The sequence below is a fragment of the Schistocerca gregaria genome, chromosome 2 (genome assembly GCF_023897955.1).
Source record: "Schistocerca gregaria isolate iqSchGreg1 chromosome 2, iqSchGreg1.2, whole genome shotgun sequence".
NCBI lineage: Eukaryota > Metazoa > Arthropoda > Insecta > Orthoptera > Acrididae > Schistocerca > Schistocerca gregaria.
The window spans coordinates 895843915-895869155 of record NC_064921.1 but is presented as its reverse complement, the minus strand read 5'-3'; positions in this window follow the sequence as shown (position 1 = coordinate 895869155).

Genomic DNA, 25241 nt, shown 5'->3' with positions numbered 1-25241 from the left:
CATCCTCTTCTATTTCCATAATACTGTCCTCAAGTACATCGCCCTTGTATAGACCCTCTATATACTCATTCCACCTTTCTGCTTTCCCTTCTTTGCTTAGAACTGGGTTTTCGTCAGAGCTCTTGATGTTCATACAAGTGGTTCTCTTTTCTCCAAAGGTCTCTCTAATTTTCCTGTAGGCAGTATCTATCTTACCCCTAGTGAGGTAAGCCTCTACATCCTTACATTTGTCCTCTAGCCATCCCTGCTTAGCCATTTTGCACTGCCCGTCGATCTCATTTTTGAGACCTCTGTATTCCTTTTTGCCTGCTTCATTTGGTGCATTTTTATATTTTCTCCTTTCATCAATTAAATTCAATATTTCTTCTGTTACCCAAGGATTTCTTTTAGCCCTCGTCTTTTTACCTACTTGATCGTCTACTGTCTTCACTACTTCATCCCTCAAAGCTATCCATTCTTCTTCTACTGCATTTCTTTCCCCCATTACTGTCAATTGCTCCCTTATGCTCTCCCTGAAGCACTGTACAACCTCTGGTTCTTTTAGTTTATCCAGGTCCCATCTCCTTAAATTCCCACCTTTTTGCAGTTTTTTTCAGTTTTAATCTACAGGTCATAACCAATAGTTTGTGGCCAGAGTCCACATCTGCCCCAGGAAATGTCGTACAATTTAAAACATTGTTCCTAAATCTCTGTCTTACCATTATATAATCTATCTGAAACCTGTCAGTATCTCCAGGCTTCTTCCATGCATACAGCCTTCTTTTATGATTCTTGAACCAAGTGTTAGCTATGATTAAGTTGTGCTCTGTGCAAAATTCTACCAGGCGGCTTCTTCTTTCATTTCTTTGCCCCAGTCCATATTCACCTACTATGTTTCCTTCACTCCCTTTTTCTAGTACCGAATTCCAGTCACCCATGACTATTAAATTTTTGTCTCCCTTCACTATCTGAATAATTTCTTTTATTTGATCATACATTTCATCAATTTCTTCGTCATCTGCAGAGCTAGTTGGCATATAAACTTGTACTACTGTAGTAGGTGTGGGCTTCGTATCTATCTCGGCCACAATACTGCGTTCGCTATGCTGTATGTAGTAGCTTACCCGCATTCCTATTTTCCTATTCATTATTAAACCTACTCCTGCATTACCCCTATTTGATTTTGTGTTTATAACCCTGTAGTCACCTGACCAGAAATCTTGTTCCTCCTGCCACCGAACTTCACTAATTCCCACTATATCTAACTTTAACCTATCCATTTCCCTTTTTAAATTTTCTAACCTACCTGCCCGATTAAGGGATCTGACATTCCTCACTCCGATCCGTAGAATGCCAGTTTTCTTTCTCCTGATAACGACATCCTCTTGAGTAGTCCCCCCCCCCCCCTCGGAGATCCGAATGGGGGACTATTTTACCTCCGGAATATTTTACCCAAGAGGATGCCATCATCATTTAATCATACTGTAAAGCTGCATGCCCTCGGGAAAAATTACGGCCGTAGTTTCCCCTTGCTTTGAGCCGTTCGCAGTACCAGCACAGCAAGGTCATTTTGGTTATTGTTACAATGCCAGATCAGTCAATAATCCAGACTGTTGCCCCTGAAACTACTAAAGAAGCTGATGCCCCTCTTCAGGAACCACACGTTGTCTGGCCTCTCAACAGATACCCCTCCGTCGTGGTTGAACCTACGGTACGGCTATCTGTATCACTGAGGCAAGCAAGCCTCCCCGCCAACGGCAAGGTCCATGGTTCATGGGGGGAGGCAATTGGAAATATGATGCCGTAATTAGTACGTCTGGATTCTGGTCTGATGACGGGATTTGTCACCTGAGGGATAGTAAATGTCATGATAACTGTCTTCCGCCACCAGTTAGCGTAGTGGCGTACCTACCAAAGCGCCAACTGCTTCTACCCTTTAATAGGGAATAATCACAGCCAGAAGGTCCGCGGCTCGTAGTCTTGCTTCTCTTTCCGCGCACGGGGTCCTGGGTTCGATTCCCGGTGGAGTCAGTGATTTTCTCTGCCTCGAGATGACTTGGTGTTGTGTGTCTTTCATCATCATTTCATCCTCATTCACTCTCAAGTCACCCTAGTAGCGTTAGCCCGCGAGGGGTCTCCCAGCCACCAATGCCATAGGCTCATTATTATCATTCATTACAGGCTGAAGGCTCAGTAGGCCTGAACGTGTGAAGCAAGCAGGCAACCGTACCACGGAGGCGCACTCATGTTTCCTACACCCAACTGAGCGAGTTTGAAAGCGGTCAAATTGCATTCTTCCGAGTGGCGGGACAGTCTTTTCGGAGAATTGCCGCAGAAGTTGGTTGTGCTGCGTCTGTTGTGCAATGATGCTGGTATCAGTGTTGACATGAACATTCTCACACTCTTAGACGAGATTCTGGAAGTCCACGCATCACAGACGCCCGCCAGGATCGTCGTACTGTAAGGGCAGCAGTGGCAGGTCGTACAGCTACCACAGCATAGGTAAGAGATCTTGTGATCCCACGAACTGTTGCGAACTGGTTATTAGTAGTGGGACTACGGGCACACACACCTCTAGTCCGTCTTCCACTCACGCCACAGCGACGACGTGCACGGCACTCAACATTAACTCAGAGTAACACTTGGAAGACGGTGCTGCGCTAGTATTAGTCGTAGGAAAAGCAGTTTTGTTAAAATTCAATTTAAAGAAAATAGTTCAAATGGCTCTGAGCACTATGGGACTTAACGTCTAAGGCCATCAGTCCCCTAGAACTTAGAACTACTTAAACCTAACTAACCTAAGGACATCACACACATCCATGCCCGAGGCAGGATTCGAACCTGCGACCGTAGCGGTCACGCGGTGCCAGACTGAAGCGCCTAGAACCGCTTGGCCACCCCAGCCGGCAAAATTCAGTAAAGGCGCGGTGGGATAATGAAGTCTGCGGCCGCTGGCAGTGTGTGGTAATAGTCAGCAGCCAGTAGGCGGGACAGGGTGAACATGGCAGAGAGGTGCAGCGGCGTATTTCACGTACGATTTGTTTGGAGAGGAGCAACAGCGAGGCAGGGAAGTGCAGCGTTGCTTTAAGTTATTGCGATGTATGATGCGAGGCAATAGGGCAGAGCGCCGCGCGGGATTAGCCGAGCGGTCTCAGGCACTGGAGTCATGAACTGTGCCGCTGGTCGCGGTGGAGGTTCGAGTCCTCCCTCGGGCATGGGTTTGTGTGTTTGTCCTTACGATAATTTAGGTTAAGTAGTGTGTATGCTTAGGGACTGGTGACCTTAGCAGTTAAGTCCCATAAGATTTCACACACATTTAATTTTTAGTAGGCCAGAGCCGGGAGTGGCAATGTGTAAGTGGTTGACATAAGGCACTTTACCTCTACCCTAGTTTCTGTCTCTCTCTGAGACTGCGTCAGAAGAGAGGGGAAAAACAGTATAGATAGTCAGGCACTTTCAGCTCGACTGGTGTGTCAGGTCAGTCAAGAGTCAGGTGGGACCTGTGTTGGTATACGCTTATACGGGCCAATCTGGCAGCGCTGATGTAAATATTTGTGTAAATCTGTATTTTGTTTCTATGTACTTCTTCGGGCTGTATTCCGCCTCCACGAACACAACACCGGGGCGAGACTGAATGGCAGACTGGTACTTGGAGATAGCACGGTCTATCTGAAGGTGGGCAGTGACAGCGGTCTGCAGCCGGTCCAGGACAAGCCACGTCCGGTTCCCGCTTGGCGTACCAGGGTCCGGGCGAGACGTACACTGCAAGAGGTGCGGCAGCGTTGCCGAAGCGTCAGGAATGGCAGCGGGTGATGCCATCCAGCAAGATCCCGTAGGGGCAAGTTGTGGCGCGGGTTCGAGGCCAGTCCAATCTTGGGAGCAGCAGCGGCCGAGGGCCACGGGTGACCAGTACAACCACCTTCATCCCATGGTCAGACAGAGCCGACCAAATGGGGTACAGGGAAGCGGGAACCAGGGACTGTAACATCTTCCAGAATCGCGGGCAGTAGAGTGGCGCCTGTCGCTACGCATTGGCATGTGGCGACCGAGCGAGCGTGGCTGACTTCCATCGTCGGACGGTCTTGATGACCACAGCAGCGGTGGCGGCAGTCTGAGACACCCGGACTCGCGGAACAGTGCTTGGGCAGCATGCCGACATTACACTTCTGTGAACTAGCTGAATAAAGGAATCCTTCCGAATATCGCTGTATCACTCTGCACTACCCCTTAATGCTATTGAAATTGCTCGGCTTCCTGATGAGAAGCAGCGCGGTGGGCCCCAGCTTCAGTTCGGCCAACTGGAGTACCAGGTTCGATCATCAACAGGCTGCAACAACGCAATGGCGCCCCATGTTCTTCAGCAATGAAAGCAAATTTTGCCTGCACGTAAGTGTAGTCGTTTGCACGTACAACGTAGACTTGGTGAGCGCTGTCTCGTAGAGTGCTTAAGTCCTAGATAAACTGGCCACACTAGAGATGGTCTGGTGTGCGATACGCAACAACTCTCGTTCATCTTTGGTGTTCCTGGAGAGGACGCTAACCAGCGTTCGGTAAATGCTGAATGTCGTTAGACTCATTCTTTTACCGTTCTTGTAATAGAAAAGTGATATGCGGTTCCAGCAGGATAATGCTCGTACACAAACTGCCGGTGAAACTCAAGGTGTTCTGTAGAAACTTACCTGGCCAGCACAATATCTGGACTTGTCTCCAATAGAGCACGTATAGGATATGACACGACGAGAAGTGGCACGTGCGAGTCGTCAACCGACTACTTTTACAGAACTTAGTAATTTAGGTCGAGCAGATATGGAGTAACGTATCCCAGCACGGTATTCGCCGTCTGGACGATCGAGTGGATGCCAGAATCGGCGGCTGTATTGCTTTCAGTGGAGGCCACACCACAAATTAATTTGGTGTTTGAGCAGAGGTCAATAGATCGCTACAAGGTACGTCAGAACCTCTTGTGGTACTGATCTGTAAAGGTTTTCATTTCATGTAGTCCTTTTGAATTATTGCAGCTGTAAATCTTAAATGAACTGAAAATCTCTAAAAGGGTGAACTAGTTCTTTTACTGCAGTGTATTTAAAGAAAAAGTGGCAGAATGCAGCGAGAAGTGAAGACAACATTTCAAACTTTTCGAAGAATACAGATTTCCAGTCACTATAAACGTCCTGACAGAAAAAAGCGATGTTGACAGAACGAGAAAAACATGGTCTTAAAAATGTTAAATTATAACAAGCATGTTGCCTAAACCTTGGAACGAAGAAGAACAACATATAATACAAGGTGTATCAAAACGAAACAGACAAGCACACATAACAGTAAACGATGCAGAAAATAGAACTGAATTCAAGAACATTATCAAAAAACATAAATTTGACACCACAACATAGAAGAGACCAGGATGCAAATGGACAGCGGAGCGAAAGAAACAACACAGTGAACACATGAAGAAAATTTGGGCTCATAAAAAACACAAACAATCATCATAAAGGAATTCAAGTTCAAACGCTCTCTTTAAATGGAAATAATCGAATGTAATAATAATAACAGGATGTATCAATAAGAATCAACCGATTTAAAAAAAATCATAACGATTACGTTTTTCGAGATGTGTGCGTGAACAGCGTACTGTTGGAAAGAGCAAACTCCCTTATGTTTCGTGGTGTCCCCTATGTAGTACCAATGGCATGTGGAAGTGCCGGAAATTTTAAATCAAAGGATTACCGAACTACAGATCGGTCGCATCACAGAGGACCAAATGTTTCAGTGGAAAATTACTGGCCTTCAAGGTCACCCGACCTGATTGTATCTGATTACTTCTTGCGGGGGTTTATGTGCCTCCGTTACCAACAACAGTAAAAGACCTGAGACATCGCATAACAGCAGCTGTGCAAATTGCTAACTCAAGACATGCTGCCTGTAGTGTACAAACAATTTGAATACCGCATTGACATATGCCGTAGTGAAAGGTCCCCTTAGAAAAGTTAGTGAATTACTGTGCTGATAAACCTCTTACATTATTTGATTTTCAAACAGCTGAGCAGAACTGAATGTACTCAGACATTTCGCTCTTTACTTATTCTGATCAACACTAAACTGACACACAATATTTTTAGCGCAGCGCAATCTGACTTTCTAAAATCCCTACAAAAGAATGGCCCTGACCGACAATAACCTATACCTTTCATGAATCACTTACCCCACAAAAATCTTCGTTACTCAAACTACTGGAATACAGCGAGTGCCAATACTGCCAGCTAAATAAAAGATTCTAACTACTGAAGGGACTAACTACTGATAGGCATAGTTAGCAAATGAAAGATTTTGATAAAGAACAATGTATTTACCTTAATAGTGTTCAAAAGTCTTTATATATATATATATATATATATATATATATATATATATATATATATATATATATTCTCATGACATCCAGTCTTCCAAATTTACTGTCTCTGATGGACACACGTCCGTCCAGATCATCCGCTCTCAAAACTCCGCCATCTCTCTCCCCACATCCACCACTGCTGGCGGCTCACCTCCAACTGCGCTACGCTACGTGGTGTTAACAGCCAACTGCCCAACACTACAATAGCAAACAACAATGCAAAACAGCCACAGACTGCGCACAGCACAGCCAGTGATTTTCATACAGAGCGCTACGTGGCGTTACCAATAAAAGAAACCTAAACAGCCTACTTACAGTAGATCTTGAGGAGGCATATTGAACACCTATAAAAAGATGCAAATTGATTGTACGTGTTTATTAGTTTCAGAAATACAGAGGTGCCAAATAGGATGATTCTCTTTGAAAAACCCTGTATATGAATTATGTTTTGTCTCTTTAGTTTTGAAAATATAACACGAGTACCTATTCAATGTCACTGTTACTCAAGAATCGCTTGAGTAAGACTGTACTACCCTGCTCTCACGAGCCATGCTATGTGCCCCAAGCCTACGATGCGTACTCTGCTGTCGCTATTACCCAGTGTGTCAGGTCAAGCTGTCTGAGCTTCGTCGTATGGCAAGTGGCCTCTTGAGATATAGGTAGCGTCCAAGCCTCGGTAGGATGAGAGGGGGAGGCGAGAGGGGGCGAGGTGAAAGTGCGAATTGGCACCCACATGTGGGGGCAGCCTCTGAAGGAGTTACCCTGCATGCACCGTCTGCCGGTAGTGGGGGCAGAGGCCACGGAGGAGGAACGGTGGCAGGAAGTCTTTTAAATGTCAGCCTAACATGCTGGAATTGGTGATCCCCAGATTCAATTATAGATAGAGACACACACACCCACACAGAGGGTAGCGCGCCGTCGGCTGGGCGCGGCCCAGCTCCGCATCGTTCGTTACCGACGTGAATGAAGCCGACGGCTGCTTCCGCAGGCGCGGGGGTGAGGGGAAGGGGGTGGGGTGGGCGGAGGACAGGGCTCGCTGCTGCACCGACCACCAGCCGATACCGAAGGGTGCGGCCGTCCGCCTGGGTCATGGCCGGAAAATGGTGACTTCTGGCCAGGGAATGGGAAGGCCGAAAAGGGAAGGACGACACCAAACAGCCAGTAGCCGTGGGACATCTGTCTGAAACCTTCCGTAGAATCTTAAACTGCTGACAATCAAAATTGCAAACACTGCAAAGACAGCGAGCAACAGAATTATTCTTATTCTGCGTGTGCAGTACAGCAGCAAGAATAGAAGAACCAATTTTTTGCTCTTCTCGTACCCTGCAGGGCGCAGAATATATTAGGCTACATAGACCTCCGACTCGATGCAGCAACAACACCTCTAACACGGCAGGAATGCGAGACGCATTGAGCTTGGTGAAATGGTAAAGAGTCTGAATTTGGGAGTGGTAGGGTGCTTCACATGAAGAAAATGATTTTTAAACGTCTATTGACTACAGAGGCCACAATCAAAAATCACATTTTCTTTAATAATACAGAAACGTTTAAGAACATGCAACACTTTGAATTCCGCAACGCTAGATAATCGCCTCAGTTCCAAAAGAAATCCGTTGGAGTACGATTACTCGATAAATAATTCTCAAGGCTGTCAATTCAACTAAGTACCTGGGGGTAAAAATTACGAACAACTTCAGTTGGTAAAACCACATAGATAATATTGTGGGGGAAGGTGAGCCATTGGCAGGACACTTAGAAGATGCAACCACATGTAAGGCCGGAAATACATATCCTCCTATTTCCATCTATTGTACTATAATTTTTTTCCTTGTTTTGTTACCATAAGATATGACATTTCTGTGTCTTTATATATTGTAATTGTTTTACTATATATATATATATATATATATATATATATATATATATATATATATATATATATATATAACCAAAGTGTTTAGGATGTTTGGTAGTGTTAACTCTGCCGCGTGGAGCGCGGGCAGAGCAGAGGGAGTCTGGCTGGAGTAGTGCGGTTGAGCAGGTGAGTTGTGTGACGCTTCCGCGAGTTGCCGAGCTTTCGAGGTTTTGCAGCATGTAATAGCGCTCGACTTGCTATGATAGTTTCTGACACGGTGTCGCGGACGGGAAACATTAGCTGTGCGAACATCAAGAGCCCGTTTCGCCTGGTGCTTCTGCAACACCGACGGCCGACAATGAGTGACTGTCGCCACCTCCTCGATCGACGACTTCAAACCATCAATCAGCCAACAAGGAAGACTGGAAGCACGTAAAGTTTTCAAACTGTATGGCAGACCCCAGATTTTCAAACTGTCCAAATCACAAAATTACAGCAACATAGTATGAAACTTTGTTGCTCATTGTCCCAATTGCATTACCAAGCAGGGTTCCTCCCATTTCCTCATTGAACACGACTGTCGTTGAAATTCATATGCCAGCATTAAAGTAATATCATTCCATTTCACTGCTTTAATTTCAAAGTTCAGTTAAAGTATTCATAGCTGGTTCCAATATTTAGATTACACAAGCACAAATTAAGAGTGCGAGTTTTGTTACCATATTTTAGCTTACCTGTGACTGCAGCTCAGCTTGGTACGTAGTAAATTTTACTATTGTTAATTGTTCAGAATCATTTAATTCAAGTTCAAAGTTAAATCCCTTATTTCTAAATTGCGAAGATTCGAGTAGCTTTTGAAATGACTGCTGAGGTAGCACAAGACTAACCGTATTTTACTGAATTTCAATGTGCTTCAGAAACAAAGCTCACTTTAATTGCAGTCACTAAATTAACTTTCAATTTTACGGTTTTATTAATTATTTTGCTAAATTAGGTCAGAGTGCAGCGAAATTTATTACTTCTGACAAACATTCAGTTTTCACACAACACGTGTCAACCTTCAGTTGCCACGCTTTCAATGCTAACTATATGTGCATTAATCTTTCATTTTCAGTTATTATAGTAGTTGTCCATAGGACTGGCGACCGTAATTTTCCCTAAATCTCAAATATCTAATTACCGATAGTTAATTGTTAATGTAACGACCGCATGTTTACTTTCTTTATTAACTTAACCCCTTTTCAAAATTAATTTCCAGCAGTTTCATTTGCATTTTTCCTTTCATTTAGATGCAACCCTTTCCTCCCTTTTTACCAACAGATAAACTTCGGTGACGTTTGCTTTTCCCAAATATCCATTAGGTACAAGCGGTATAGTTTTTCACTGTCATTAAGGTCGATAAGTGAGGGGGAGGTTACGAAGTCCACTAAAGAGACAGCTTACACTACACTCGTTCGTCCTCTGTTACAATATTGCTGAGTGGTGTGGGATCCTTACCAGGTGGGATTGACGGAGGACATCGAAAGGGTGCAAAAAAGTTCAGCTCGTTTTGTATTATCACGTAATAGGGGAGAGAGTGTGGCAGATACGATACGTGAGTTGGGAAGGAAGTCATTAAAGCAAAGACGTTTTTCGTCGAGGCGAGATCTATTTAAGAAATTTCAGTCACGAACTTTCTCTTCCGAATGCGAAAATATTTTGTTGAGCCTATCCTGCATAGGGAGGAATGATCTTAAAAATAAAGTAAGAGAAATCAGAGCTCGAACAGAAAGGTTTAGGTGTTCGTTTTTCCCGCGCGCTGTTCGGGAGTGGAATGGTAGGGAGATAGTATTATTGTGGTTCCATGAACCCTCTGCCAAGCACTTAATTGTGAATTGCAGAGTAATCATGTGGATGTAGATGTAGAGGCTCTGACTGAAACTCAACGGCCTCGATGCAAAGTAGAAATCGATGTTCAAAGTCCTAATTACACACATTATTGTACGGTAAAAGAAACTTTCAAATAAACACAATATACGAGATAATACATCCTCCTCTTCTTGCTTTAGAATAAAACTCGAACGCTAGTAAACCAACAAGAAGAAGTAAGCAAAGACACATCTAAAACCAACGAGATTGAAAGAAACGTTTTTAGCTAAGACGTGGTAATCGACTTAAACTCACTAATGAGTGGTAGCCGGCTTGAACTCGGCCCATGGTCCGAACGGTTGTTCAATTCGGAACAGATTCTAAAACACGTTAACCATTTACTGAACGTTTTTTCCCATTTGACACCAAACCGTAAATTTACGTACACTGTATACTCGCATGTGCATGATGTTTCCATCTGTTAACGCACATCCTGGCTGAGTCGAGCTAGACTGCGTGTAGAGTCATTAGGTTGGCAGAAACAGCTGAAAACCGATTGTTTGCTAAAGATCGCATATGTGTAAACACGCACTAAAGCAGCTGAAATAGTGAAATAGATCACATCTACGTAGATTTTTAAGGTATGTAAAATCATGCTTAATTATAGCATAGATTATGTTTCCATGTGTCTGTATCTAACAGATTTCTACGTTCAACCTGTTACATGGTAATTTGTGTGTCAGACCCAATCGCCAGATTTTTTATCTCTGAAGCTCATTTTCTAAAAAAAAGTCATGCAATAGGAATTTACGTATGTGTCAAATAACATACGGTCGCAGTCATTAGAGAAACTATGAGAAGGGGCAACTGAGTCCTTCCGACATAAAAGTACTTTTGCAGAGTAGAAATTTAAGTAAATAAATAAAGTACAGAACATTCAGACCTTTTAACCTTATGTGACAGAAGAGTTAAAAATATATGAACGGAAGTAAAGCATGCGACGGTCATGCAAACAGATTTTTATACATGAAACGAACTTACCATTTTTTTAAATTCAATGCTCAGAAAAATCACGAGCTAATAGTGTACATAAAACAAATCTCTCGCAAACAGTTTATATTATAGAACTTCAGTAATTAGCTCCGGAACATCTGATGCTGATTTATGTAAAACTCATTGGCCAAATAATGGATGGCAGAATGAATCAAGACAGGTTACGGGAATAAAGTATGTTCCCACGTCCACCATCCAAGACAGCGGGAAGCTGGACTAGTCGAACTCACGAGAATGGCTCGGAATGGTATAGGCTAGGGGAACCGCCGAGAGTCTAGAACAGTGTAGTTCACACATCGCCTCGTGCGAGCTGGCTCACGCTCAAACCTTAGCACTGAGCAGACGGCCGACTCACGGCTTAGGGCGAGGAATGGAACAGGTAGAGGAGGGGAAGGAATAGCAACAAGGCAGCTTCGCTAGAGAAACTGTTGTCAGTCAGTCTGTTATACAGTTGTTAATAGTTCTACAGAGATGCATTACATCACGAAGACTAATTAATGCCTTTTGTGTCAAATTTATTTTCAAAAACTGTTGCATTGGTGAAAAATGACAATAAAATGAAACTTACTTTTCTTTTAATTGCTGAGAAGAAGAATATTGGACGGCTAAGTATAAAATATGAATCTTTTCGTGTGATGCATCCTGATGACGGATGTTGTTTCCAGACGAAGTCCAAACTGACATCATCTTAAATTTCGTTACTATTTTATTCACAGGTTAAAAATGAATACTACTTATTTTGATTTTCATTAGAGCATTAGTTTCTGGTACTGCTTTCTGAGCACTGCCAATTCGAAGATAAACTTCTACATTGAAATCTGTCAGTGATATTCTGTGCGTAAATTTAATTATCTTCTTTGCAGCAAAAAGTTTTTCACGCAAATATGTTGGTCCACAAACGTGTGAAACTGTGGAAATCTATGCTTAAGCAAATGTTTATACGAATCTATAAGACTTATTTTGTTATGAAACTGATCAACTGCCTATCACATTGTAGCTCTACAATGAAGAGCCAAAGAAACTGGAACACCTGCCAAATATCGTGTAGGGCCCCACAAGCACGTATAAGTGCCGAAACACGATGTGACATGGACTCGACTACTGTCTGAAGTAGTGATGTATAGAACTACTCCATGAATCCTGTAGGGATGGTAGTACGAGAGGGTGGAGATCAATTCTAAACAGCACCTCTCAAGGCATCTCATATATGCTCAATAGTGCTCATTTCTGGCGAGTTTGGTGGCCAGCGTAAGTGTTTAAGCTCGGAACAGTGTTCCTGGAACAATTCTGATGTGTTGGGTGTCGCATTGACCTGCTCGATCTGCCGAAGTCCATCGGAATGCACAACGGACATGAACGGATGCAGGCTATCAGACAGGATGCTTACTTACGTGTCACCTGTCAGAGTCACATCTACACGTATCAGGGATCCCAAATCACTGAAACTGCACACGCTCCACACAATTACAGGACCTTCACCAGCTCGAACTGTCACCTGTTGACATGCAGGGTCCACTGATTCATACGGTTGTCTCCATATCCGTACATATCCATCTGTTCGATACAATTTGAAACGGATCTCGTCCAACCAGGCAATATGTTTCCAATTGTAGGATCTTTTTCCGGCCACAGCGATGTCAGAGATTTGATGTTCCCCAGGATTCACAGGATTCTCGGTATTCAAGGTACCCTCTTGAAATGGTCATACGGGAAAGTCCCCAATTCATCGCTGTCTCGGAGACGCTGTGTCCCATCGCACGTGCGGCGACTATAACACTACGTTCAACCTGCCATTGTAGCAACAGTAACCAATCTAACAACTGCGCCGTTGCCGGACGCAGTGCCGTATCCTGCCTGTTTACATACTCTGTATTTGAATACCCTTCCCTAAACCACTTTCTCTGGGGCTTCAGTGTATGAGTTCTAACTGTATCTAGGCGCCTTCACGATACTCTTGTGTCCGACCTCCGCCTTCAGTTTTCTACCCCACCACAAAGCTACTTTTCATCGGATTTAAAAGAGCTGCACTTTAAGCACTGCGACAGTAAGTTTATTCATGCTTAAAACTACAGCAAACTTATTGTCTTGCCTCTGAAGACAGGGCATCTCCAAAGGTTAGTACACTCAACAAAGGAAAATACCAAAACCCTACTTTTCCACAAACCCTACAAACCTCCTACTGATACCTCCTCCCACCAATCCATCTGTGTCACCGTGTTTAGTAGAGTTTTCAAATCCATCATCTCCTGATGCACCCAACAACACTTGAACCAACATCATCTTCTTCCAATCCCACGTTCTCCTCTACTCATCAGCCCCTGCATCTCGCCCATCTCCTATCCCACCAAATCAACTCCCGTAAATCAGCTATTTTGGTACCTCTAGACCTGTAAAAGGCTTGCGACCGTATACGTCATTTGAGTCTCCTTTTTCAAACTCCAGACATATGCGCTTCCATTTATCATGTCAGCCATATTGCATCGTTCGTATCTAACCACACCTGTTTTGTCACTATTTACGATACCAATTCCAGTATCATCCTGCACCATCACTGTAGGAGTGTCCCAAGGCTCCATCCTCTCTCCTCTCTATCTCCTCTAGACCGCTGATAAGCCCAAATAACCCCACCAGTACACATCCTTCAGTTTGTTGATAACACCGCTTTCCTTGTCCTTTGCTCAACACTACAGAAATTCCAACGACCCCTTAAAGTTCACCTCTTTAAATTTGCCTCCTGTTGTAACCAATGGACTCTCAAGCTCAACTCTTCTAAAACCTAAGCAATTGTTAAAGAATGAACCACCCATACCTACCAGCTACATGGCTACTAACTTACTACTTACAACTGTCCTATCCAGATAACACACTAAAATAGCTTGAAGTGACTCTAAACCGTCAACTAACGCAGAACTTCAACTACTAACCATCAAACAGAACGCCCACAAGACACTTAAAACCACTAGAACTACTAGCAGGCCGAACTTGGGGACTTCCCCCCTCCACCATTCTCCACACCTACAAAACCCACATACTACCCATCCTCTGCTATGCAAATGTTGCAAGAATTTCCATCCCACCAAACTTCTATAAGTCTCTCGAAATCCTACAACGCCGTGCTCTTTATCTCGCTTTCCACATCCGTTTACCTTTCCCCACCTTGATTCTCTAACATCTCATCAAACTCCCACCCATCCTAACCCACAGTGAATACCTATGCACCTCCTATACTGTATGCAAACTAGTTACCAATAACCTGATTCTCTCACCTTTCATCGCCAACCTTGGTATGCTGCTCCACCTTCCAAAACACATCTCTCCATCCCTACAGCTACACACACTCCATATCATTACCCAACGCATCCTTAACCAACTCCCTGTCCCAGAAAATGAGGTCAGCAAAAAATTTGTAAATTTATGTAAGATCTTATGGGACCAAACTGCTTATGTCATCGGTCCCTAAGCTTACACACTTAATGTAACATAAACTAACTTACGCTATGGACAACACACACTCATGCCCGAGGGAGGACTCGAACCTCTGATGAGGTAAGTGGCGCGGACCATAACAAGACGCCTCAGACTGCGCAATGTGGTCTGCCCCGATGTTTATCTGTCCTACCACCTTTAACCCTTCCCCACTTATCCCATTCCACGGCAGGGCTCCTCTCTCTAACTCTCCTTCAGATCCATCCGTTTACTCTTGAAACTGCTGGCCCACACATACAATACACTACTTCTCACTCTATATCTTTTGCACTGACTGTATTTCCCACTATCCACATCAGCTCCTACCTCTTATTCCTAGTTTTCCTTTGTAACGGACCCCTCTCTTCCTACCCGCACTCCCCAACCCTACTGAATATACTCACTCCTTCAGAAGTACCTCTCACCCTAGTGGAGATCCTTCAGGTTTTAAGTAAAAGTGCAGCTCTTCAGTGCTTTTATCGGAAGAATTTCACCTTTTAAAATGTACAGGGTGGAGAAAAATTGCGTCACGAAACTTTAACCCTGGATACCTGAAGCCAGAAGGAACCAAAATTACCAGTGCGGTGTAGGTCGACAACGCACCGTTTTTAAACAACGGAAACTTGGCGCCACTCGCTCAGATTTGCCGTGGGATTGCCCTGTTGCCGTTTGTCGGTTGACGGGCAGCGCATTCAATATGCCGCCAATCACAGCAAGGCAATGCCAGAATCTTTGAAATAGTTCGGCAAAACGCCTTTCGACGTTACCAAGCTTGTGTCGCGTGAGAAGTTAGCGAGCTCGAGCATCTGCTTTAATTAAACAATGTTCTAGCTACAAAAAATGCCCTTTTCAGGTTCGACACAATGTAAAAGTCTTCCTGAATGGGAACTAAGAGCTGTTGACGGTTTTTTTCCCAGTACGTCCTATTATAAATCTATGATGGGTGTGTTGGGACCCCGCCCCCCAAAGTGGGAGGCTGGCGCGCTACCACTGAGTGTGCGGGCGATCTTGGATACATCGCGATCTCCGGCAGGTAAAGCGTTTGCGATCATCCGTTGTCCAGAGCATCCGGCAACAGGGCAATCCCGGGACCAATCGCAGCTCGTCGCGCCAAGTTTACGTAGTTTGAAACCTGTGCGTTGTCGAGCTACACAGCAGTAGTAATTTTGGTACCTACTGGCATCAGATATCCAAGGTTAAAATATCATGACACAATTTTTCTTCACCCCGTATATATTTCAACTGTTTTTAACTTCCCACTTATTATTTTTAATTTAAGATAGAATACTGCCATAAATTTTGTTTGTATTTCACATTACAATTTTTTTCTTAATTTGGCTCGCTGAAGAGCGGAGAACTGTACTGCTGACATCCCGGCCCCCCCTAACCCCCACCAATTTGGAGCGAGGTGGATGAAATAACAATGAAGTCCTAAAAAAAAAGACAGCGCACATTTTACACTTCCGCTACGCTACATAATGATATCTGACGGCCATATTTTACCCCGAGCACTCACAACTCTGGCGGTGAGCGAGCATGAGTGTTCGTGTTCGTGTTCCACCTAGCCGGCTACTGAACAGGGCTTCTTTGGAAACTGTAGCCCCAGCAGCCAGGGCCGCCAAGCAGTCCAGCCTTCTCAGTTACTCGACCTCCACCAGACTGCTCCAGTGTGGGCTGCGCGCATGGTTAAATACGCCTCACGGTACCGCAAAGGCGCCACCACACGGAACGACAAAGAAACTGTAGCTTACCGACTCTGGGCAAAGAGATTCTGCAAACACAGAGACGCGTGTGCGTCATTCCCTGCTGCAGCTTCGCACCTGATGTGCTGGCGTTCCAGTCTGTCAGTGAAACACGACCAGGTGGTTCCATCGGGTGCGAGATCGAGAGAGTGTATGCTTAAGACAGCAGTCTAATGCCCGCAGTAGCATGTAGGTCAACAATGCACGGACATGATGCAGTCTTTTGGTACTTTGATAAAAGAATTACGTCTCCGAGACATTGAAGATCAGTTTTAAACATCAAGGATATAGCATCTGCGGTGCAAGTCACCGGCTCTGTGACCTACAACTTATGGCACACTGGCCAGTGTCACCTCATACTACCACGCCTGGTGGCGGGTTTGAAGTTCACAAAGTGTGCGAGCTAAGTTCGCACAGGTCCTCCAGAGCTGGATACGTCCTTTGGGAGGCTGTAAACTGAGAGCACGACTCTTGTGAGAAGACGAAATAGTGATGTGCACAGTATTGTCTTACTAACAGTCTTTGGTGACATCGTCTTCATGCATACACAGACTTGTCTTGCTGCAAGCAAACCGTTTTCGTACGATACCACACATGGTTGTATAATCCCACACAGCAAGCGAACAAAACGACGTTCCCTCAAGTGCTGTTGTCATAGGGCCAATGAGGTGTCACCTTCGTTGTGTTACTACTTCAGTGGACTGAAACGTAAATCTCGGGATATTTTCATTACAAGAAAATTAAATGAATAGGAATATCACTGTTAAAGGTAAATGATATATCGGATATGTGGAGAGAAAATACGGATGGACTCTACCATTTGGAAGAAGAGGTCGGATTATCTGTTGAGGAGCTTTGGAAGACTTGGAAAAACACAGAGATTAAAATGGTTACATAACATTCAAATCGAATTTCTGGAAGCCTTGGCAACAAACGATTATGCAAGTTTGAGCATAGAATGTATGGGACTAGGGACACACAATCCGCCTTTAGAAGAATATGATCATTATAGCTCCGAAACCAGCAAGAGGAGCTCAATGTGAGAATCAGTTTAACAGTTCCTGCATCTTGTTTCTTGATTGGAATAAGATACAGAACAAAGAAAAGAAAAAGACACCCAAAAAGCAACTATGCTTGATAATGAAGCTAAGACTTAAGATAAATGAAGATACATTCATAGGTTTGTCACACTAGAAAAATTGTTCTGCAAATGGATGTTATACACTGAGGTGAAAAAAGTCATCGAATGTCTCCTAAAACCGCTAAGGATCTCATTTTCCCCAACACAGTGCAGCAAATCGACATGGCACGGACCAAACAAGTTGTTCCATGTCATTCTGCTTCCATTTCGTTATTGATTTTGAGTCATCAGTCTTCTGCCTGTTTTGATGCTCCCTGCCACGACTTCATGTCCTGTACCAGCCTCTTCATCTCAGAGTAACACTTATAACTTCGGTCTTCAACTATGTGATGGATTTATTCCAATCTCTGTCTTCCTATACAGTTTGTTTCCTCTACAGTTCCCTCTAGTACCATGGAAGTCATCCCCTGACCTCAGTGTTAGCCACATATACCTTCCCTGTCCGATCCTTAATTACAAGAATGCTTCCGGTACAGGATGTTATGTACACTCCTGGAAATGGAAAAAAGGACACATTGACACCCGTGTGTCAGACCCACCATACTTGCTCCGGACACTGCAAGAGGGCTGTACAAGCAATGATCACACGCACGGCACAGCGGACACATCAGGAACCGCGGTGTTGGCCGTCGAATGGCGCTAGATGCGCAGCATTTGTGCACCGCCGCCGTCAGTGTCAGCCAGTTTGCCGTGGCATACGGAGCTCCATCGCAGTCTTTAACACTGGTAGCATGCCGCGACAGCGTGGACGTGAACCATATGTGCAGCTGACGGACTTTGAGCGAGGGCGTATAGTGGGCATGCGGGAGACCGGGTGGACGTACCGCCGAATTGCTCAACACGTGGGGCGTGAGGTCTCCACAGTACATCGATGTTGTCGCCAGTGGTCGGCGGAAGGTGCACGTGCCCGTCGACCTGGGACCGGACCGCAGCGACGCACGGATGCACGCCAAGACCGTAGGATCCTACGCAGTGCCCTAGGGGACCGCACCGCCTCTTCCCAGCAAATTAGGGACACTGTTGCTCCTGGGGTATCGGCGAGGACCATTCGCAACCGTCTCCATGAAGCTGGGCTACGGTCCCGCACACCGATAGGCCGTCTTCCGCTCACGCCCCAACATCGTGCCGCCCGCCTCCAGTAGGGTCGCGACAGGCGTGAATGGAGGGACGAATGGAGACGTGTCGTCTTCAGCGATGAGAGTCGCTTCTGCCTTGGTGCCAATGATGGTCGTATGCGTGTTTGGCGCCGTGCAGGTGAGCGCCACAATCAGGCTGCATACGGCCGAGGCACACAGGGCCAACACCCGGCATCAAGGTGTGGGGAGCGATCTCCTACACTGGCCGTACACCTCTGGTGATCGTCGAGGGGACACTGAATAGTGCACGGTACATCCAAACCGTCATCGAACCCATCGTTCTACCATTCCTAGACCGGCAAGGGAACTTGCTGTTCCAACAGGACAATGCACGTCCGCATGTATCCCGTGCCACCCAACGTGCTCTAGAAGGTGTAAGTCAACTACCCTGGCCAGCAAGATCTCCGGATCTGTCCCCAATTGAGCATGTTTGGGACTGGATGAAGCGTCGTCTCACGCGGTCTGCACGTCCAGCACGAACGCTGGTCCAACTAAGGCGCCAGGTGGAAATGACATGGCAAGCCGTTCCACAGGACTACATCCAGCATCTCTACGATCGTCTCCATGGGAGAATAGCAGCCTGCATTGCTGCGAAAGGTGGATATACAGTGTACAAGTGCCGACATTGAGCATGCTCTGTTGCCTGTGTTCATGTGCCTGTGGTTCTGTCAGTGTGATCATGTGATGTATCTGACCCCAGGAATGTGTCAATAATGTTTCCCCTTCCTGGGACAATGAATTCACGGTGTTGTTATTCCAATTTCCACGAGTGTATGAACTGACCTCTCTATTATGTCTCATAAATGTTCGATGGGATTAATGTTGCGCGATCTGGGTGGCCAAATCATTCGCTCCAATTATCTAGAATCTTCTTCAAACCAATTGCGGACAGTTGTGGCTAGGTGACATGGCTTCAAATGGTCTCCAAGTAGTCAGACCTAACCGTTTACAGTCAACGATCGGTTCAGATGGACCAGAGGACACAATTCATTCATTGTAAATATAGACCACACCACACCACACCAGCTTGCGTAGTGCCTCGTTGACAACTTGGTTCCATGTCTTCGTGGTATCTGCACCACACTCGATGCCTACCGTCAGCCCTTACTAACTGACATTGGGACTCGTCTGACCAGGTACAGTTTTTCAGTCGTCTAGCGTCCAACCGATATGCTCAAGAGGTTAGCAAAGCGCTGCAGGAGATGTCGCGCTGTTAGCAAAGGCACTCGAGTCGGTCGTCTGCTGCCACAGCTCATTAACGTCAAATTTCGCCGCACTGTCCTTAGGGCTACGTTCTCGTACGTCCCACATCGATTTCTACGACTGTATCACCCAGTGCTGCTTGGCTGTTAGAAATGATAACTCTACATAAGCGCTGTTGTCTTCGGTCACCCTCGGTCGTTAAGCGAAGACCTTCGGCCACTACATTGTCCAATGGGGGAGGTAAAACCTGATATTTGACATTTTTCGAACCTTCTTAAGACTGTGGAATTCGGAATACTGAATGCCCTAACGATTTTAGAAATAAGAATTAAAAGCACCAATAAATGTGACAAAAGACAAATAATCTACCTACTAACCGAGTGACATCAATGCTGAGAAACCAAATGTGGAGGAACCATTTTAGAATTTTGCTTCCTCCTTTTTTTAATGTTTTGAAAGAAATATTCTCTACATGAAGAATGGAACACAGTTAAAGTAACTTCCGTACATAAAAAATGCACTAGGAATTTTGCAGGGAATTATTGGGGAATAAGTCTATTAAAAACTGGATACAAAATTTGTGGCAAAATTCTTAATCAAAGGCTACAAACTATCGCTCATACCATGATCTCAGAAGAACCATCAGTCTTCAGAAAGCGACGTTTGTGTAATGATAATATACCGGGTGATCAAAAAGTCAGTATAAATTTGAAAAATTAATGAAATGAAATGAAAATTTCACAAAATTTCCGACAGATGGTGCTTTATCTGATCAAAATAGCTATAATTGGCATAACAAAGTCAGACAAAGTAAAGATGATTTTCTTTACAGGAAATGCTGAATATGTCCACCATCATTTCTCAAACATAGCTGTAGTCGAGGAATAATGTTGTGAACAGCACTGTAAAGCATGTCCGGATCGTCACCAAAGGAAGCGCGCAAGAGATCTATCCCGTGTCTAGCAATTATTTTGGTTCTAATAAAACCCCATGTCATTCTAAGCAAGTGCGTCAATTTTTACCTCTCTATCTAGATTATTCCGTGATTTATTCAGTTTTCAAATTCATACTGACTTTTTGATCATCCGGTATTTTTAATAAGACAACTTATTGCAATCCGTTGGGAATCTAACTTAGAAACCCATTTAGAAATTACTGATTTTGAGATAGCCTTTGATAAAGTATGAGAACCACTTTGTGGAAATTACTGGAAATAAAAATGTTTTTGTAAGTATCTTATTAATACAACAAAAGTCTGTATTTAAATACAAAAATAAAGGCTAGAAAATGTCAATGAAATTTTAATAAATCAAGCTGTTTGACAAGGGTTCAGTCTACTTTATTTAATTAACGTACAGAGTGATTAAATTAAAATTAAACTTTCAAAACGTTGTAGAAATAACACCACTCGTCAGAATGACGACAAATTGCAACGGAATATTATGGGAGAATGGGGGAAACGTACTTCAGAAGAAAGAAAATTATGTGAAAATTGATCAATAGATGGTGCTGTATGTGTCAGAATACGTAAATGAAAACACCTGTCATGCTTACGACCCACTGAGTTGGTATAAACACGCCGGGTACATGGCTCCTCCTCGTTTCGCGTCTGCGAAGTTCGCCATGTCTGTGTTCATGCAGCATCGCGCTCTGCTTGTAAAGCTGTATTACAAAAATGATGACTGTACACACGTCGCTCTGCAGAATTTCCGGACACTGAAGATTTTGAAAAAAGGCGTTGGTCCGATCACTGCCGTTTGTCTGGAGGAAATGATACGAAAATTCCAAAAGGCGGGTCCTTTTTGTGTGCAACTTAGTAGAGGGAAGAAACGAATTGATTCGACGTCACTGGTCGCCTGGCCAGAGGCACCTGTGATCTTCACACTCCTCCATCCAGAGCGTTTCCTGTGCGCCTAGGTAACACAGCAGGTGCAACGTGTGCCAAGAATTCTTCCTTGGGTGGTGTTCGGTTGCCCACCGCTGCTCGAAAAATGCATGGTTCCTGGCATGTGTCCGTGCTACCCGGAGGTGCAGATCCTGACCTATGGGTGTGACAGTCTTCCACAGGCAACTACTGAAACTGCGACACACAACCCAACATACTTTATGCAACAATCCACCGCTACGTCTTTCCAGCGTCCCTCAGGCTCAAAATGCGACTCCGTTCAAATGACTGAATGTGTTCAACAGGAGTACGTACTCGTCGGTGGGCCATGGTTGTAAGCTAGAATGAATATTGCCAACACTATTCCTTTCTAAACTAAGCAAAGCTACTACATGCAGAGTGTGAACAGAGGGCGCAGAGACTGGTCTCCTGAGCACTAAATGTTTCCCGATGCCCGAGACAAATGAATCACCGGCACTGAAATTCCTAAGTACGCACCTGTGAAACTGAACAAAGTCCTTGCGGATGTTGCTGGGTTTCTTTTTCTCCAGAGTAGAATCCTTCCTATAGATCTGATGCGTCTGACTGTGTATGTCAAGAATTTGTATCTTATAGATGCCATTTGTGCAAGACAAAATGTCACATCTGTGCCCTTTTAATTCCTAATAATCTGCTAAAACCATTTCTCTGGGCTCATCGGCACATGTCTCGACGATCCACAACGATCTAGACTTTCCTCTACATAGTGTCCCAGTGGGCAAGTTCAATATTCAGGAATGAAAAAGAGTCTGGTAATCATGGGCTTTAAAATGCATACTTTAAGAGATATGGTCGCTTATTCCTCTTCGATAGTGTGTAACAAATCTCTTCTACCGGAAGCCCTTCGCTTTCCATACTTTCGAAGGAGGGACTACGGACAAAAACACGAAAAAATTGTGTGGCAAACATGGGCTGTAACATACAAACCATGTGAGATATGAGCACTTGTTCAATAGAGATGTACTTCACACCTTCATACCTCTTAAGATATGTAGCTTAGAACCCGTAGTTATTGGAAAGTTTTTTTCTGAGTTTTGTGTATACTACCTCTTGTCAAAATATGGAAAGCAAACAAAAACTTGCGATAGAAGAGATTTGTTTCACACTATCGAAGATCAGAACGTGTTCATATTTCTTAAGACATGAAGTTCGGATACCAAATTAACTTGACTTTCTGCTTACTGTCAAACCCCTGCATAATGATCATTCCTCCAGGGACTCCCAGTATAGACGAAAATTCTTACGTCATATGAACTTTGAACATTGATATTTCAAGCTGCGTCATTCTGCTTTTAAGTACAAGATCATAGTTCTTGAGTGAACACATGAGGACTTAACGGAAAGCGCGAAACCATCCATTGAACAAAAAGCAGGGAAATGAATAATAAAATTTTAAAATTCGAACTTTACTCAGCGTACATTGAAGTGACAAAGAAATTGGTACACCTACCTGATATCATGTACGGCCCCTGTGAGCACGCAGAAACGCCACAACACGACGTGGCATGCACTCGACTAATGTCTGAATTAGTGCTGGACGGAACTGTCACCATGGTCTTGCAGGACTGCCCATAAAACCGTAAAAGTACGAGAGGGTGGAGATATTTTCTGAACAGTATGTTGTAAGGCATCCCAGATATGCTCGATAACTATCATGTCTGGGGAGTTGCTGGCCAGCGGAAGTGCATTACCTCAGAAGAGTGGAGTGTAGCATTGTCCTGCTGGAATCGCCCAAGTCCGTCGGAATGCACAATGGACATGAACGGATGCTCCTGATCAGACAGGATGCTAACGTATGTGTCACCTGTCAGAGTCGTATCAAGCGGTATCAGGGGACCCATATCACCCAAATGCACACGCCTCACACTATTACAGGGCCTCCACCAGGTTAAACAGCACCCTGCTGGCATGCTCGATACAATTTGAAACGAACTCGTCCGACCAGGCAACATATTTCCAGTCATCATTAGTCAAATGGTTGTGTTGATGGGCCCAGGCTACGAGTAAATCTTTGTGCCGTGCAGTCATCAAGCGTACACGAGTGGGCCTTCGGCTCCGAATATCCATATCGATGATGTTACGTTGAGCAGTGAGGAGTTCGCACGCTACCACCTGTAGCTGGCCCACTACTGAAATCTGCAGCAATTTGCGGAAGGGTAGCACTTCTGTCACGTTGAACGATTCTCTTCAGTCGTCGTCGGTCAAGTTCTTGCAGAATCTTTTTCCGCAGCGATGTCTGAAACTACCTGTTTCTATCGTCAGTTCTTCTATGGCGGGGGGGTGGGTGGGGGGTGGAGGGTCCGTGTTGAGGAGTTTTTCAAAGTACTTTGCCAGAATGTCACAATTGTTTTCGCTACTGGTTTCTAGGGTTCCATCCGGTCTTCTGAAGCGCAAATTGAGTGGATGATATCGAGTCCTATTTTCTCTGAACGTTCTATAAAAGTTTCTCGTATTGTTCTTCGTGAAGTCCGATTGGATCTCCGTCACTCGCCGTTTATCATACTGTCGTTTTTCACTGCGAATGATTTTGCTTCATTTTTTCTGTGTTTTCAAAAAGTTCATCCAATTCTCTGCGGATTTATGGCTACTAAATTTTTTCCCATGCACTGATTCGTTGGTCAATAGCTTGGTCACATGTGTGGTTCCACCAACGGTGTTTCCTTGTGCGTGGTACTTGTGTTAGTTCAATGGCCTTTCGGATTCTTTCTGAAAATTGTGTCCAGTCTGCCGTTTTCTCCATTTTAATTTTGTCTAATACTTGTGGCTGGTTTAAAGTAATGTATTCTGGACCTGGTCTAACAATTTTATTCTTCTGGAGCTTTTTCTTGGGCAAAAGACGAATCCTGATCTGTAATTGGTAGGGTCTGAGTCGAAGTAGCTTTTACGTGCGGCTATGTTCAAAATTTCTTTTTGTGAGTCTTTCTGGACTATTACGTGGTTGATTTGTAGTTCTTGCTTTCCAATGGGGAATTTCCATGTGGTAAATTTCCGTGTTGGCTACTCGAATTTTGTTGACATAGTGGCGTGGTCATGGCTTTTACAAAAATGTATGACGTGTTTTCCATTTTTGTTTGTGTCCTTCTGTCGAGAATGTTTTCTTGTGGTATGTCTGTATGCCTTTTCTTTTCCGAGTTTCGCGTTGAAGTCTCCCGGTAGTATTTTGACTCAATGTGTAGGAATTTTCCTGATAGTTTCTTCCATTGTCGTCCAGAAGTCATCAATTTCGTCCTGGTTTTTCCTGTTGTAGTCATTAGTCGGTGCATGTGCGTCGATTATTGTGTAGGATTTGTTGGCTGATTTCACTGTGATGGTGCTGATTGTTTCATTTGGTGACGAAAAGTCGTTTATGCTGTCCGTGATCGACCTGAGTACTGCAAACCATGTGCCAAAAAGCCATAGGTTTTTCAGTTTTCTCGATTATTTTCCTTTGTATATTATAAAGTTTACATTGTTGAAATGATCTTCGTCTGTCAATCGTGTTTCTTGCAGTGCAAATATTTT